This window comes from Notamacropus eugenii, chromosome 5, assembly GCF_028372415.1.
Source record: "Notamacropus eugenii isolate mMacEug1 chromosome 5, mMacEug1.pri_v2, whole genome shotgun sequence".
Taxonomy (NCBI): Eukaryota; Metazoa; Chordata; class Mammalia; order Diprotodontia; family Macropodidae; genus Notamacropus; species Notamacropus eugenii.
Window position 1 is genome coordinate 179,536,382 of NC_092876.1, and position 15,495 is coordinate 179,551,876.

Consider the following 15,495-nt stretch of genomic DNA (forward strand, 5'->3'; position numbering starts at 1 on the left):
CTGTTTGGGAGCTGGGGTGCCTAGACCCTGCTTCCTGACCCCACTTGCAGTGGAAATTGGAGAAATTCCATCTGATGAGTGTTCACCTCTATGGCAGGTTCAACTCTGACTCTGGCTCTTCAGGACGCAATAATTCATATCTGTTTCCCATCGAAACTCTCTAGTTCTGCTTTTAACATCAAAGCCAAAAAACTGCTGCCTTTGTTGTTTGCACCAGTGTTTGAAGTGGACGGATGGAAGAAAAGCTTACTTGGGAAGGTATAGTTGGGGGGAGGGGGAGGGGACAGAGATCCTCACAGGTCAGGAAAATTGCTCTGTGGTTTAGAGCCATCTAGTTTTGGACTTTGAAATCCCCAGGCCAGCTAGGGGTTCTGCATCCCATCTATTGGTGTTTTTAGGGAGCAGCGATTAGAACCAAATTTGACAATGATGATGGTTTCAAGAACCCAGTTATTTCTTGAGAATTCCCATACATTGGAGGCTGACTCTGGTCTTCTGTCTGTTGCAATCTTTGGGCAGTGACTTTACGATCACTAATGCTTCTCTCACTTCCTAGAGAAATATATTTCTTTTTTTGATCTGTGATTTAATTGGTATAGGGTAACTCCCAAGTGAGGACATTTTCTCTATGGGAAATTCCCTCTACCAGTTCAAGAACTGGCAACTGTTCTGCAGCCTTCAGTCTTAGAGAGTTACCTTGGGGTAGCAAGAGGTTAAGTGACTTGCCCAGTGTCCCCCAAGTCAGTAGGTGTCAGAGGATGAGCCTGCACCGGTTGTCCTGACTTTTAGTGTCACTCTATCTATTGTACTGTGCTTCCGCTCCTGGCCGGAATATCTGTGCACGAGAACTTCTATTTTCTTAGTATCCTCCTCCCACCACCTGGTTTCTCTTGGGGACTGCTTGGCTCGTGGTAATTGTTTTACATGAATTCTTTCAGACTAGAGAAGTCTGTTTGCTGCATCTGCTGGGCTCCTACAGTATTAACTCATCTTGGGAGACCATACAGGGAGTCTCCATCATTCATAAAACCCATCTCTGCCCTCAGTTTGGTGAGAAATAAAGCCAGGCCAGGAAGAGGGTGCCTGTAACGCATCAAGCAGTTATAGTAACTTTTTATTCTCTGCCTCCAACTCATTAACTCTTGCTGTCCTCTTTAGAGGTCAGTCATGTGCTCTAAAGCAATGGACATCCTTCTCTGTAGTTCAGAGCCAAAGCAGATTTTTTGGAACCAATTTGGAGAGTACAATTTAGACCATGGGAATTTAGACCATGCAAGACAGAGGTATCCTGTCCTTTGAAGGAAAAGAAATCAAACTGAATAAATTGAGGGCTTCTCAGTGATTTGTTACACCCATGACTTGACCCCAGGATGTTACGTTGACCTTGAATAATGGATACAAGATGCATGACCACTTTGGTCTAAAGCTGTGACTTACAGTGTATGTGGTTTTCCAAAGCTGCCTTTCCCCAGGAGTCTAGAGGGCAGGGCTGGAGAGAGAAGCTTGATTGGCTGTTCTGTCCTCAAGGTATGTGCCTGAGACTAGAATAACCCCATTCCCAGCAAATACTTAAGGGCTTGCTGCATTCTAAAGGCCTTACCAAGCCCCTCATTCCTGAACCCCCCAGGGCAAGTACAGTATGAGATGAGAGCTCATACCAAACGCAGCTGCGCTTTCTGGACTCTGGAAGCCAAAGTCTCCAGAAACTAGGGGATTGAATCTACTACCAAAATACTCCAATATAAGAAATGAGACTTGTGTTTTCCTTTGTAAGGATCACTTGCATTGTTCAAGTCAAATGGACTGGTCCTCTGAGTTCTGTAGTGCTTCTTTGGGCTGTTTGTGGTATTAGCAGCATATTTATATTTGGATGAATTTCTTCTCTCTCTTTTTTAAAGATAACTTGGCCTCCACTACGAACTCTTCTAAATGTTTTGTATTTTTCTCCCTTGAAATTTTATCCTTCTAGACAGGGACAACTGAATAAAGCATATGTGATGGAGCTGGATACAAAGCATGGTCTTCCTTTCTCTGCTAAGAATTACCACATTGATGGTGAACTCTTTTGTATCCCAAGGGAATTAAAATGCTTACTGGTGATGCTTATTTATTTGGACATGGGTTGGCGAGGTGACTGGCATCCTTACAGTTTATGTCTTTCTCTTGTAAAAAAGATGTGAGCAGCAGCTAGTGGGCTCCTAGATACAAGAGATGACTGGCTAAATTATGATTACTTGTAGTAGGAACTTCTCTTGAATAAAAGCCAAGACTTCTATATCTAAAGATGATGGGGTGGGTATCCTGGCAGAGCTATTGTCTTTTTGGGCTGTGCATAGCATAACCACTGGGAAGAGAAGATCTTGGAAGAATCTGGAGATATTTTGAATGATTGATTATGGAATAAACATATCAACATATGGTGGCATGTATTCAGAGTGAAGACAGCTTGGTGGACAAATGTCACACATCAGATGTTGCAGAAGGAACCACAGATGTTCTCCTTGTGGATCATGCTGTCAAACTAACTTTTCCCCATTTTTGCATGGCAGGTGGGGTCATCTCCTGACTTGGACCAGGTGAAGAGTAGTGCTGTAGCCATTCTGGATGAAAATTTCCATGGAGGGAAAAGTTTTTCATGTCTCTTTGGTGTATTGGAAAGTGCAGAGTCACTGCTGACTCAGCTAGATGAGCTTCTGTCTTCTTTTACTTCAGGCTAAACAATAATCTAATGCCACATAGGTAGACCATTATTAAATCTTGGTATCTGTTGTTAGCCTCTGTTGACTTTGGATATAGCCATGTGAAATATGCACTAAAGGGGTGGGCAGCAGGAAGTGCTCTGCTTCCCTGGATGCTTGTTGGGAATGAGGTATTTATAGAACACCTACTGTATACTAGGCCCTGTGCTAAGCACTGTTTACAAATATTATCTCATTTGATCCTCACAACAAGGTGAGGGTAGGTGCTTTATTATCTCCATTGTACAATTAAGGAGACTGAGGCAAATGGAAGTTAAGTGACTTGCCCAGGTTCACAGAGCTAATAAGTGTCTGAGGCTGGATTTATACTCAGGTCTTCCTGACCCTAGGCTTGGCACTCTATCTATTGCCCCAGCTCACTTCCCATAGTTATTTGTGTACATACCATATTTTTCTTATGAGATTGTAATAGTCACAGTAGTCAGGACAGGGCCCTACACATAGTTCAGTAGATGTTCAGTGACTGTTGAATGAATCAGTGGTCGTTTTGGTGGCCTTTTTTCTTATCAGGGCTCACCCTTCTGCTTGTGTCCTTGATTGCTTTTTTTTTTCTGTCTCCTCTGTGAGCTTTTCCAAGAGGGGACCATTCCCCTTACCTCTTACCTTTTTCTGTCTCTCTATTCACTCCCTCACCACTGTTTAAAAATATGCCCATGTCCTTCTCTGCCCATCCTTTAAAAAAACAAAACAAAACACAAACCTTCACCTGACCTTACTGTCTCCCCAAGATGTTGTCTTCTACTTCTTTTCCTCACTGCCAAAATCTTAGGAAGAGCTGCCTACCTTTATCATCAATTTGCTTTCTGCCTTTTGACCCCAGTTGAACATAGCACTATGTATACAGCATCAGGTCTGGAGTCAGGAAGACTTCTCTTCTCGAGTTCAAGTTTGGCCTCCCACATTTACTAGCTGAGTAAGTCATTTAATATTGTTTGCCTCAGTTTCTTCATGAGCTGGGAAAGGAAATGAGTGATCTGCAGTATGTCTGCTAAGAAAACCCCAAATGGGGTCAGAAAGAATTGGACATGCCTGAAAATGACTATACAACAACTTGATTGAAACAAATCTTTCAAAGGTTACTAATAATTTCATCTTTTAAGTTGAATGGCATTTTCTCAGGCCTTGTCTTGTATATCCTCTCCCTAGCTCTTGTCATCCTCAGCACTCTCTCTTCCCCTTCAGCTTCTATGCTGCTGCTCTCCCAGTTCTCAGTTTTGAGTCTTGCTGCTTGGAATGGTGCCACATGCATGTATTCCATGCTGCTGGGGACGTTGAAGCTGGTGGATTGCTTGAGTTAAGGAGTTCTGAGCTACAGTAGAGCTAAAGATGATTGGGTGTCTGCACTCAGGTCAGACACAAATTTCATGAGCTCACGGGAGTGGAGAACCACCAGGTTACTTTAGAAGGGACACATTTGTTGAGATTGGAAAAATGGAGCAAGTTGAAGCTTGTGTGTCAGTTGACATTGGAATTGAGTCTGGGAATGACCACTGTACTGACCTGGGCAAGATAGGGAGATCCAATCTCAAGACCCCCCCCCCCCCAAAAAAACCCCAAAACTTGTTAAGGCATAGTCCTGAATATGTCACTGCTCTTCACAAAGACTTTTAGAGGATCTCTATTTCCCCTTGGATAAAATGGCCTGGCATTTAAATCTCTCTGTAAGCCATCTTCTTTAGTCCAAATGTGTCTGTAAACTCTTTCTTCCTAGACATCCCATTTCCTGCTGAAATATGCTGTGCTCTATTCTTTGAATGCATTGTCTCTTCATCTTTCAGAATCTTTATCTAACTCGAAGGCTTAGCTCAGATTCCACTTTCTCCCTGAAGCCTTCATCCATCTCTTCCTCTCCAGATTACTTTGTAATATACTCTCCTGTGTATATGTTGTACTCCTCCCTCTTTCTGATAAGATTCCTCAGAGGCAGAGTCTTTATGTCATTTTTCATCTTAGTACTCCCAGCTTCCAGTACAGAGTCTTGCACAAAGGCAGTACTTAATAACTATTTGTTGTTGTTTGGGTGCTAGTATACCTTTCTCCCCTTTCAATAGATCCTTCACTCAACTCTCTAGGGTTGTCAGCCTATTGAGTGAAGGGGGATGGGTTGAGGTCTGGAGCCTTTTTGGCACTTTAGAAAGGGAACCGGGCACTCTGCCACTGGGGCCGGTACCAAAGGCCCCAGGGAAGGGAGGGACTCAGGAGAACAACTTGTTTAATCCATCCCTGAAGTGAGCAGATGAGGTTCACTGCCGTAAACGGGGTCAGTGTGTCAGTACAGGTGTTGGGCAAGAAGCCAGAAACTTGGCTAACTGGAGAAGCATGGATAGTCTGCAGAGTCTATGCTTACAGACTAATCCTTCCATTCCTCCCTCCCCACGACTCAACCTTCAGCTTTGTAACCAGCACCAGCATGTATATGGGGAGGGGAGGAGGGAAGGGAGAGCAGAGTCACCCCTAGAAAGCTTCTGATTTCCCTTCCCATTTTCTTTTCCATGAGGAAGGTCAAAGGGGCATTCCTTAAGAGATGCCTTTACAGACCGAGCCATCCTCGGTGCTCACCCTTGATGAAGTGCTTCCCCAGAGGACACGTGGGCTGTTCTTCATTCTTCACTTTCTCACTTTGGAAATCTTTGCTGTCTTATTTATTTCAACCCCTCCCCTAAAGTATGGTTCTGAGTACCAGAGATTTAAATGCCAATGAAAACTGATCCTCTAATAGAAGTAACTTAATCCTGTTCTTTGGGGTGAATTATCTATTTCCCACTTTCCTTCTCCCCCTAAGCCCAGCTAACAAGGAGTTATACAATTCTTGTCTTCTAGCAAGCAGTGACCACCCTTCCTTAAGAATTACAAAGAGGGGGCAGCTAGGTGGCAAAATGAATAGAGCATGGTCTCTGGAGTCAGGAGGACCTGAGTTCAAATCCAGCCCCACACAGTTAACACTAGCTGTGTGACCTTGGGCAAGTCACCTAACCCCAATTGCCTGACCTCACCCCTCCCAAAACAAAAACAAACAAAAACAATTACAAACAGAAAAGAGAATGTGGTTTTAGGGTTTGGATAAGGAAATATGGATAAGTTAAGATGCTCAGTAAAAATTCAGATTTAAAGGAACTGAAGAGGTATATATACTTAGGCATTCTGTTGTCTTACTGGAAGATGAATCCCTAAATAAGTGGAGGACTGGGACAAATTACTGCCTATGAAAGTTCCCCCCTGAGCCTAACATTTTAATGCAAGTGAAAGAGTTAAGTGAATGAATAGATCAGCAAATGTTTATTAAACTTATAATATTTGCTGGAGACTGTGCTAGGCTCTGGGGATAAAAATATAAAAGTGCTTAGCATAATGCCTGGAATACAGTAGGTACTTAATAAGTGCTAGTTGACTGAATGATCTCAAGGATCTTAGATTCTATTATGGGATGCATTCCATTCAAAAATAAATAAGATAGGATGTGTACAAAATAAATAAAAATAACTTTTGGGGGTGCATTAGCAACTAATGGAATCAGAAAAGGCCTCTTGAAGGAGGTGGCATTTGAGTGGAACCCAGAAGGGATCAAGGGTTCCAAGAGGCAGAGAAGGAGAAGAAGAGCTTCTCAGGAATGGGACACTGCCTATGCAAAGCCAAGGAGGTCAGAGATGAGGCATACCTGGGAAACAGAAAGGAGGCCAATTTGGTTGAATTATAGAGGTTGTAAGGGGGCGTAATGCATAATGAGTTTGGAAAGATAGGCTGGAACCAAATTATGAAGGATTTTAAATGTCAGAAGTATTTGTATTTTATTCTAGAGGTAAATGGGAATCATTGAAACTTTTTGAACAGGAGAGTGACAGAGGGTCAAAGGATGACCATTCTTATGGAAGGAACCTTAGTAGCTATTTAATCTAATAACTTTGTTTTATAAGGGATGAAATTGGGGCCCAAGGAGGTGAAATGATCTCCCCCAAATCACACAAGTAATGCTCATTAGAGATGTGATGGTCAGTACTAAGCTTTAGGAATATTGATTTGGGAACTGAATATGTGGAGAATGGTTTGGAAAGGGGAGAAACACAAAGCAGAGAGGTTAATGACAAGGTGATTACAACTGTCCAGGTGAGGTGATGAGGGCTGGGATTAGAGAGATAGATGAAAGGGAGAGAGCTGGGAGAGAAGTCAAGGAGGTAGAATAGATAAGACTTGGCAAATGATTGGATATGCGGCTGGGGGTGGGAATAAGCAGTTGACAATCTCTGAGGTTGTAAACCAGCATGACCAGAAGCATATTCATCGTAAACTGAGAAGTTAGAGGGAGAGCTATGTTTAGGACGATGAACAGGCTAGGGAAGTTGTTGCTAGAAGAGAAAGCTTTAGGTTAGTATGACTGCCTGATGTGGACGGGCTACCTTGTTACTTGGGATAGAGACAGGAAGGAAGGTTTCTGTTTTCAGCTTATTCCTTTCATTCAATTTATTTCATTGATATTACTCTGGGTAGTCACCAGGCAGTTCCTGAGGTGTATAGTCTAGGGACACTCTGATTTCTGGAATTAATTTTCTTTCTCCAAATCTGTTCCATCAATGGACATGGTCAGTTTCTCAGACTTCTTTCCTTTTGGAGAAATAGAGGAGAAGAAACAAAAATTCAGCAGGTAGTAATGGTCTTCCACTTAAATCTTGCTTTAGGGCCTTATAAGTTAAGTGGTAAATCCATTAATTCACTTCAACCAACACTTTTTTGGTGCCTTTAAGAATGAATGAATAAATGAAGGAAAGTCCTTACTATGAACCAAGCACTGTGCCAAGTACTAGAAACACAAATACAAATGAGAGACCCTCCCTGCCATCAAGGAACATCCATTTTAATGGGGGAAATGAATCCATATGGAAATGATGGCCAGACAAGTGAATTTTGGTTTAGGAAGTCATGGAGATGATCAGTTGATTTACAGGAGAGTTGATTGATGTACTCTTTCCAGAAATAATGGTACTGTTATTTGATTATTGTGCCTAGAGCAAGAGGTGAAAAGGAAAGAGGGTAAGCATGTGACAGTTGAGAAGATGGCAAAATGGCCCCTGGGCTAGATGGAACATTAAGCATTATCTTGTACACCCAATGGGCCAGGCTTCCAACCAAGGTATCAGACCCTTCACTGTCTTACCTACTACATCCAATTACCTGGCAAAGTCCTATCATTTCTACCTTCTCAACAACTCTCATATTGTCTAGATTGGCTGTCTAGATATAGTGGGCTAGGTGAATCTGCAGCTATTCATTCACTCATCACTCAAGATAGCTCTACTGCAGGGCAGGGAGTTCCAAAGCTGTGAGTGGCTTAACTAACTATACTAGATGCTGTAAGGCTTAGCTAGTAGAACATGAGTTCTGGCAGGGACCACCAAGCTAGGAAAGACCTTGAGAACTCTCCAGTGACTGACTGTAATTTGTCATCTGAGGACCAGTCTGACTAGATTTTGAGAGCTTCATTACCTAAAAGGCTACTGTGAGATGATCAGTTTTTGCATCCATAACAACTCAAGAGGATCATTCTGTAAGGCAAGACAAGCTGTCAGTTAGCCTACCTTTTAGCCTACAATTAGTCTATGATGAAGAGCCTAATATATAGGCCTTTTTATCAAATAAGATAATATTTGTAGAGCATTTAGCTCAGTGCCTGGCATACATAGACAGTTCTCAATTTACATATGTTCACATTATGTAAAGAATTTTGAAAAAAGTCTGCCTTCCAAAAAAACCCCACCTGTGTTAATTTTACTGTACAGCACTGTGTTCTCTCTGTCAGTTTCTGCCTTTCTGCTTGGCAGAAACAAGCAAAAAGAAAAAGCACCAACCCTAAAAAACAAAACAAAAAACCTCCTTTAGGTGAAAACAGAAGAATGGATGCAGGGAAAGACCTCCACTGCTGTCAAATTGAGTGCTTGGCTTGAGACCTCTGGCACTGAGAGAGGAGACCTTTGACTCCCTCTTGCTTCAGATTGTCCTTGAACTGTGTGCCTTCCCCCTTCTTTCCCGGGTGTCAGACCCTATTCCTGCTTCCTTCTCTCTCTCCTTTCACCAGTCTTCCAGCAAATTCACATTATGTAAAAATCGCTTTATTCAGACTGGTCTACTTTGTAAAGTGATAACTGTCTGTAGTAGGCACTATGTAAATGTTATCGATGATGATGACGATATGTTAGGCACTATGCTAAGGGCTGAGAATAAAAAGGGAGGCAAAAGACATTTCCTGCTGTCAAGGAGCTGCACAGCTTAATGGAGACAACTTTCAAACAACCATGCACGTACAAAATGTGTAGAGGACATAATAGAGATTTCAGTTCCACAAAGGGAAGGCATTAGAAATATGGGAGATCAGGAAATGCTTTTAGCTGATACTTGAAGGGAACTAGGGAAGCAAGGAGGGGATGATGAGGAGGGAGAAGGATTCAGGCATGGAAGACAACTAGGGAAAATCAAAGAGTTGATAGATAGAATATGTTATGTAAGACATAGCAAGGAGGCCAATGCTATTGGATTGTGAAGTATATGGTGAGTAGGGGTGGGCTGTAAGATGTAAGAAGACTTAAAAGCATAGGAAGGGACCAGGATATGAGGGGATTTTAAAGTCAGACAGAGGATTTTATATTTGATCATGGAGGCAATTGGGACTCACTGGAATTGGTTGAATGAGGCGGGAGTGACATGGTCAGACTTGTGCTGTAGGAAGATCAGTTTGAATGAGTGGAAGGTGAACTGGAGGGTTGAGAGATCTGCAGAAAAGAGACCAATTTTCAGGTTATAGAAATAGTTCAAGTGTGAGGTGCTGCGGGCCTTTACCAGGGTGGTGGAAGTGTCAGAGAAGAGGAGATGTATACGAGAGATGCTGAGAAGATAGAAATGATAGAATTTGCCAACTGATTGAATGTAGTAGGTGAGATAGTGATGGGTCTAGTATGATACCTTGGTTGGAAGCCTGGCTGATTGGATGATGCCTACTCAACAGTCATAGGAAGATAGGGAAGAGAATGAATTCAGTTTTGATCTGCTTTGGGGGATCCTGAATTACTGGAGTAAGCTATAATAATGCATAGTTGGGCACCTAGGTAGTGCAGTGGATAGAGCTCAGGACTTGGAGTCTGGGAGATTTGAGTTCAAATATGATCTCAGACACTTAGTAGCTGTGTGACCCTGGGCAAGTCACTTAACCTCTTGCAGCCTCAGTTTCTTCATCTGTAAAATGTGGGGATTTTAAATATCTAAGGATAAGAAGACAGTTGACTAGGAGTGTTTGCCAGAGGCAATTGCTTGTGTCCTAAGAGCAAGATGGGCATGTGCAGGAGAAAGTACATGTGTGTGTGGGGACCCTGAGAAAGGTGTGCAATACTGATGAATAGCTTGTAGCCAAATAAGAAGAGCCTTTGGAAAATGATGTTTCAAGGCTGTATAGATTCCCTGGTGACCAGGGGCCTTGCAAAGAAGGACTGGATAAATGGATGATGGAGGAACAGTGGAGTTCTCAACTGAGATAGAAAAACCATCCTGTCTACACTGCTCCTGATGGTGCCATCCTGAAAAGGGGACAGCAGCAGTAGTAGGGAAGATAAATGGTAAGCAAAGCAAGCAGGAGGATTGTCAGGGAATGTTCCTGCCAGCCCTGCCAGCCAGTTACAGTGGCAGCTGTAACAGATTCCATCCCTGAAGACCTGGGACTAGACCAAAGGGGTTAAAGAAACCAGAGTGCATCTGGAGTTCAGTCCAGATGGGCGGAGGCATTCAATGCTGTATGTGAGAAAGAACTGGATGCTCCTGGGACTCTGTACAACTGCCGTAGGCGTGGAGCGCATACAAGACTTTGTGCTTGTCCGTCATATCCCCCTGATGCTGGGGGATTCAGAGCCTGGGCCTCAAACTGCTGCCGCTCCCCTATGATGACATGAGTTGTTGATGGACAACAACTCTCATGAAACCGGCCAGGCTTCCTTACACCCTGTTTGAGCCCTGGGAACAGGGATTTCTTGATGGAAAGAACAGGTTGCTCACCAGCCAGGAAGGCTCTTGTGGTAGAACAGGAAAACCTCTTTTCCTGCTGTCAGTGCCCTTAGGCTGCTTCTAGAAACAAATCTTGGTTGATTTGTCCTAATAGAAGAGGCAGAGCATGGAAAATCCAAAACAGCAGATAATCCCCAAATCTTTGATATTTGGGTTGGGAGCACATTGTATTATCTTTTGTTTATTTCTCCCAGCATACTTAGCTTAAGCAGAATTTATGAGGGCAACATGAGAAGTGATTTTTATTCCCTCCATGGACCAAGCTTTCTTTTGTCTCTATATTTCTCTCTGCCACCACCCTAGCACAGGCCCTCATTTGCACCTGCCTGCACTATCACAATAGCTTCCTAACATGCATCTTGCCTCTGTTCTCTCCTGCCTCTTGTATAGGAAGGAGAGAAGGAAGGAGAAAAAGAAAGAAGGAAGGGGGAAGGAAGAAAGGAGGCAGGGAAGGAAAGAAGGAAGGAAGGAGGGAAAGAGGAAGGAACGGAAAGAAGGAAGGAAGAAAGAAGGGAAGGAGGGGAGAGGGAAAGATGAAGGAGGATAGGAAAAGATAGGGAAGAAAAGAAGTAAGGAAGGAGGGAACAAGAAAAGGGAGAAAGTAGGAGGAAGGGAGGGAGGTGGGAAAAAGGAAAGAAGAGGGAAGGAAGGGAGGAAGAAGGGAGGAAAGGAAGGAAGGATGGAGGAAGGAGGGAAGGAAGAAGAGAAAAAGGAAAGAAGGAAGGAGGGATAAAGCATCTGTTAAGTGCCTACTATGTACCATTCACTGTAGTAAGCATTTTACAAACATCTCATTTGATCCTCACAACACCCCTGGGAGCGAGGTGCTATTATTATCCCTTTATTATAGCTGAAGAACCTGATGTAACTTCTGGCTTTATAGCAACCAGAAGAATCTTTGTTCTGTATAAGTCTGGTCTTAACACTCTCCTGCTCAAAAAATCTTAAGTGGCTCCTTATTCCCCAACACATAAGGTACAAACTTTTCTGCATGGCCTTCAAGGATCTCCCTTAACCAGTTCCAGTCAGGAAGACCTGGGTTCACATCCCACCTCTGACCCATACTGGCCGTAGCAAGTGACCGGCATCCGTGGAGACAGTTTCCTCACTCAGGAGTTCCCTTTGTGAATATAATCCAAGTTTCCAACTAAACTTGGGTCCTTTTGGATGCTGCTGCTTAGGTGGGACTCTGTATTGGTGGAAAGAATGGTGATGCAGGGCTGTGTGACTGTGAGGGGTGGAGCTATTCCTAGAGCTTTGGAGTAGAGACACATTTCTCATTCTTTCTTCAAGGTTCACACATGGTTCCAAGTCTTTCTTCAGGACTGATTCCAGACACATAGAGAGAAGAGCGAAAGACTGTGCAAGCTGCAGACGTGTAGGGGAAATCAGCTCTTCAAAATGTCCCTGATTTTCAGCTTATCTCCCTAGAGACTTTGGGGAATTTTCCCTTGGGTGAGATGGGGTCTTCTCTCTTGGTTGAGGTGAGATCTCATCTCACTCTTGTGTGTTTTCTAGTACATTTTAATCTGTCTAATGCCTCCAATTTCTGTTTACTATTTGCTTGGATAAATGGGTTTGCTCACTGTTCACTATTTGTGATTGGTCCTTTGTTTAACCAGTGTTGGTGAGAAGGGCTCAAGCTGGTGAGTGTAATCTTGGCAACCTACCTTAGCAACCCTTTTCCCACATGAGCTATTAGGAAAGTGGCTTTTTGTTTTGGAAATGATTGTATCTCTAAACCAGCAATATTTAGAAGCAGATAAATATAATTCTAGTCTAGTATCCCTTTGTACTCTAGAAGAAAGCACCAAGCCTGGCATTATTCCAAGGGCTTTCCTGTCTCTCCTCTTTAGCTATCTTATTGGCTTTTCTCCTCTCCTCAGGGGCAGTCCAGATCCCTCAATCAACATTTATGAAGTGCCAACTATGTGCCAAGCACTGGGCTGTTTAGTCATGCTTCCCAGGAACTGCTTATCTAAACGTATAGAAATCCCGTGTGGATATTCACATAACCTATATGGACAGCACAACCCTTATGCCAATGAAAGCACAGACCTACTCCCTATCCCTGTATTTGTATCATATATACCAACTAGACTCTGAATTCCATGAGGATAGGGATTGTGTTATGTAAACCATATCTCCCCTAGATCCTAACAAAGTATTTTTCATGTAGTGATTAGTTAATAGATGTTTGTGATGGTATGTAAGAGAGAGAAAATGTGAGAGAGAGAGAGAGAGAGAGAGAGAGAGAGAAGGAGAGAGACAGAGAGAGAGAGAGGGAAAGAGACAGAGAGGGAGAGAGACACAGAGAGAGACACACACACACACCCACAGAGTGCTGGGGGAAGAAGAGCCTGTGGAGGTTCAGGATTTTAAATGGTCAGTGGGTGACAGTTTTTCTACATGCGAATAATTGCATGTGTATACCTACTCAAGAATATTCCATAAGAACTGAATGGATTTGAATTCTGGGTTCCATGTGGACAAACTTACAAGTGGAATCTTCTCTAGAAGGAATGTATCTACTATGACAGGAAAGGAAACTTTTCTTTCTTAAAGTTTCTGCAAAAGAGATAGGAGAATTCTGAGTTCCAATATCTGTTTCCATGTTCTTAGTTCTCAAGTGATTCTAGAGATTTACATCTGTCCCTGCTCAAGGCCAAGTTGAGATGTGCTGCCGAGGGGAGTGGTGGAGGAGCGGGCATCCCAAGAGGCCTTGGAGTCTGGTGTGGCCAAGATGCTTTCTGAAAAGGAGCTCCTCCCCTCTTTCCCTAAAAATGCAAAGCTCTATTTCAAGCAACTTTTACTGGAAAGAGGACAAAGAAAAATCAGTAGTATGTGAGTAAGGCAGAACCGAAGAATGATAGACCCTGAAGACTTTCTCATTGAACCCCTTCCTCTTGGAGAGGTCCAGAAAGGAAGAATCACACGGCTAAGGTTACCCAGAGAATGGTTCTACAGAAGAAGTAATAACTCTGCTGCATGCTATTTGTGTAACTATTGGCAAGTCCCATAACTTCTCTGGGCCTTGGCTACTTCAGCTGGTCAAGATGGCCTCTCACATCTTTTCCAGCCTTATTTCCATGATTCTATGACTTGGAATGGAAAGCTAGGTGGCACAGTGGATATAGTACTGGACCTGGAATCTGGAAGACACATCTTTCTGAGTTCAAATCTGTTCTCAGACACCTACTAGCTGTGTGACTCTGGGCAGGACACTTTACCCTGTTTGCCTCAGTTTCCTTATCTGCCAAATGAGTTAGAGAAGGAAATGGCTAACCACTTCAGTATTTCTGCCAAGAAAATCCCAAATGAGATCACAGAGAGTCAGAAAGACTGAACAACAATAACAAAAAATGACTTAGAATCCAGGTATCCTAATTCCTTAGCCGATATTTTTTCTACTTTCTTCTTTCATCCTTCCATTCTCCTACATCCTTTCTTTCCTCTTTCTTTCTGGCTTCTGGATATTATTTAGGATTGAGGGCTGGCTAGATTGGCAGTTGGGAGTAACAGGCAGGGGAATTCATTGAGAGATACTTTTGACGTAACTTTTATAAATGCATGCATTTTGAATGCCAGGAAAGATTTCATTCTTCATGACATTTAGGTATTTGCTTTGTGATGTCAGGCCACGGCAGGGGATGGTGAAGGCTCAGAACCTTCCTTGGATAGTCATATGTGGGGAGCATAATTTCCAGACCTTGCTTCAGGTTCCCAAATGTCTCATCCCAGCTCTGCTCTAGGCAACTCTTACAACCTGATCTGTGTTATTTATCTCCTTTCTGTCATTTGTTCAATAGCTGTCCTCGCCTGCTCAGCCTCTTCATGTGACATCCCCCTTGGGATGCTGATTGCAGCAGAGACTTCCCGAGCATGGAAAACTGTAAGAACTCCAGCTGTGGGGTCCATAGATTGCTGTGCATAAGCAACCAAAGAGTCTGCCTCAATCCATACTCCACTTTTGTCTATATCCAGAGGCAGTTGAGTCATTAGAAAGTATGACTAGCACATGATCATGTGAATCTAAGTTTGACTGCTCAAGTGACAAAACTTGGAAAAACTTGAATTAAATCATGATAGATGGCTCCTCTGGCTCCCCCTTCCCCAATAAGGCAAAACTTAAATGGAAAGTAGGATTAAAGAACAAGAAGGAGCACAGTTAGCACAACCGGAGTGAGGGGAATTGTGTGACTGTATCTTTAACTCCCACTAGGGAATAGATGTGTATGTAAATGAATTGTATATCCCTCCTAATTCTCTCCCCATAGAGAAAAAAAGGAATTTCAGAAAAATTGATATGCACTATTGCATACAGGGTGGCAAGGTGAGAAGTCAGGAAGACTCATCTCTCTGAGTTCAAATCTGGCCTTAGACACTTACATGACCCTGGGCAAGTCACTTAATCCTGTTTGCTTCAGTTTCCCAGTCTGTCAAAGGAAATGCCAAACCACTGCAGTATCTCTGCCAGGAAAACTGCCAGTGGGGTTGTGAAGAGTCAGACAGGACTGAAGAGATTGAACAACAAACTGTGGCATACAACTTGCATCAATTAAATCAAACAAGTATTTATTAAGTACCTACTATGTGCCAGGCATTGTGCTCAATGATATGGAAACAAAGATGAAAGCAACATGAGGCCCTGTCCTTAAGGAACTTATATTCTGACCAGGTGAAGGTGGCTATCTGATATAGG

The 15,495-nt window shown here is 43.0% G+C and overlaps 1 protein-coding gene across 1 annotated transcript in view; it reads left to right on the top strand.

Annotated features, from left to right (window-relative positions):
• ADAMTS15 (ADAM metallopeptidase with thrombospondin type 1 motif 15) overlaps nt 1–15,495 on the top strand; it is a 39,273-nt gene that overhangs the window by 2,061 nt on the left and 21,717 nt on the right. The gene's annotated exons all lie outside the window — the stretch shown is intronic.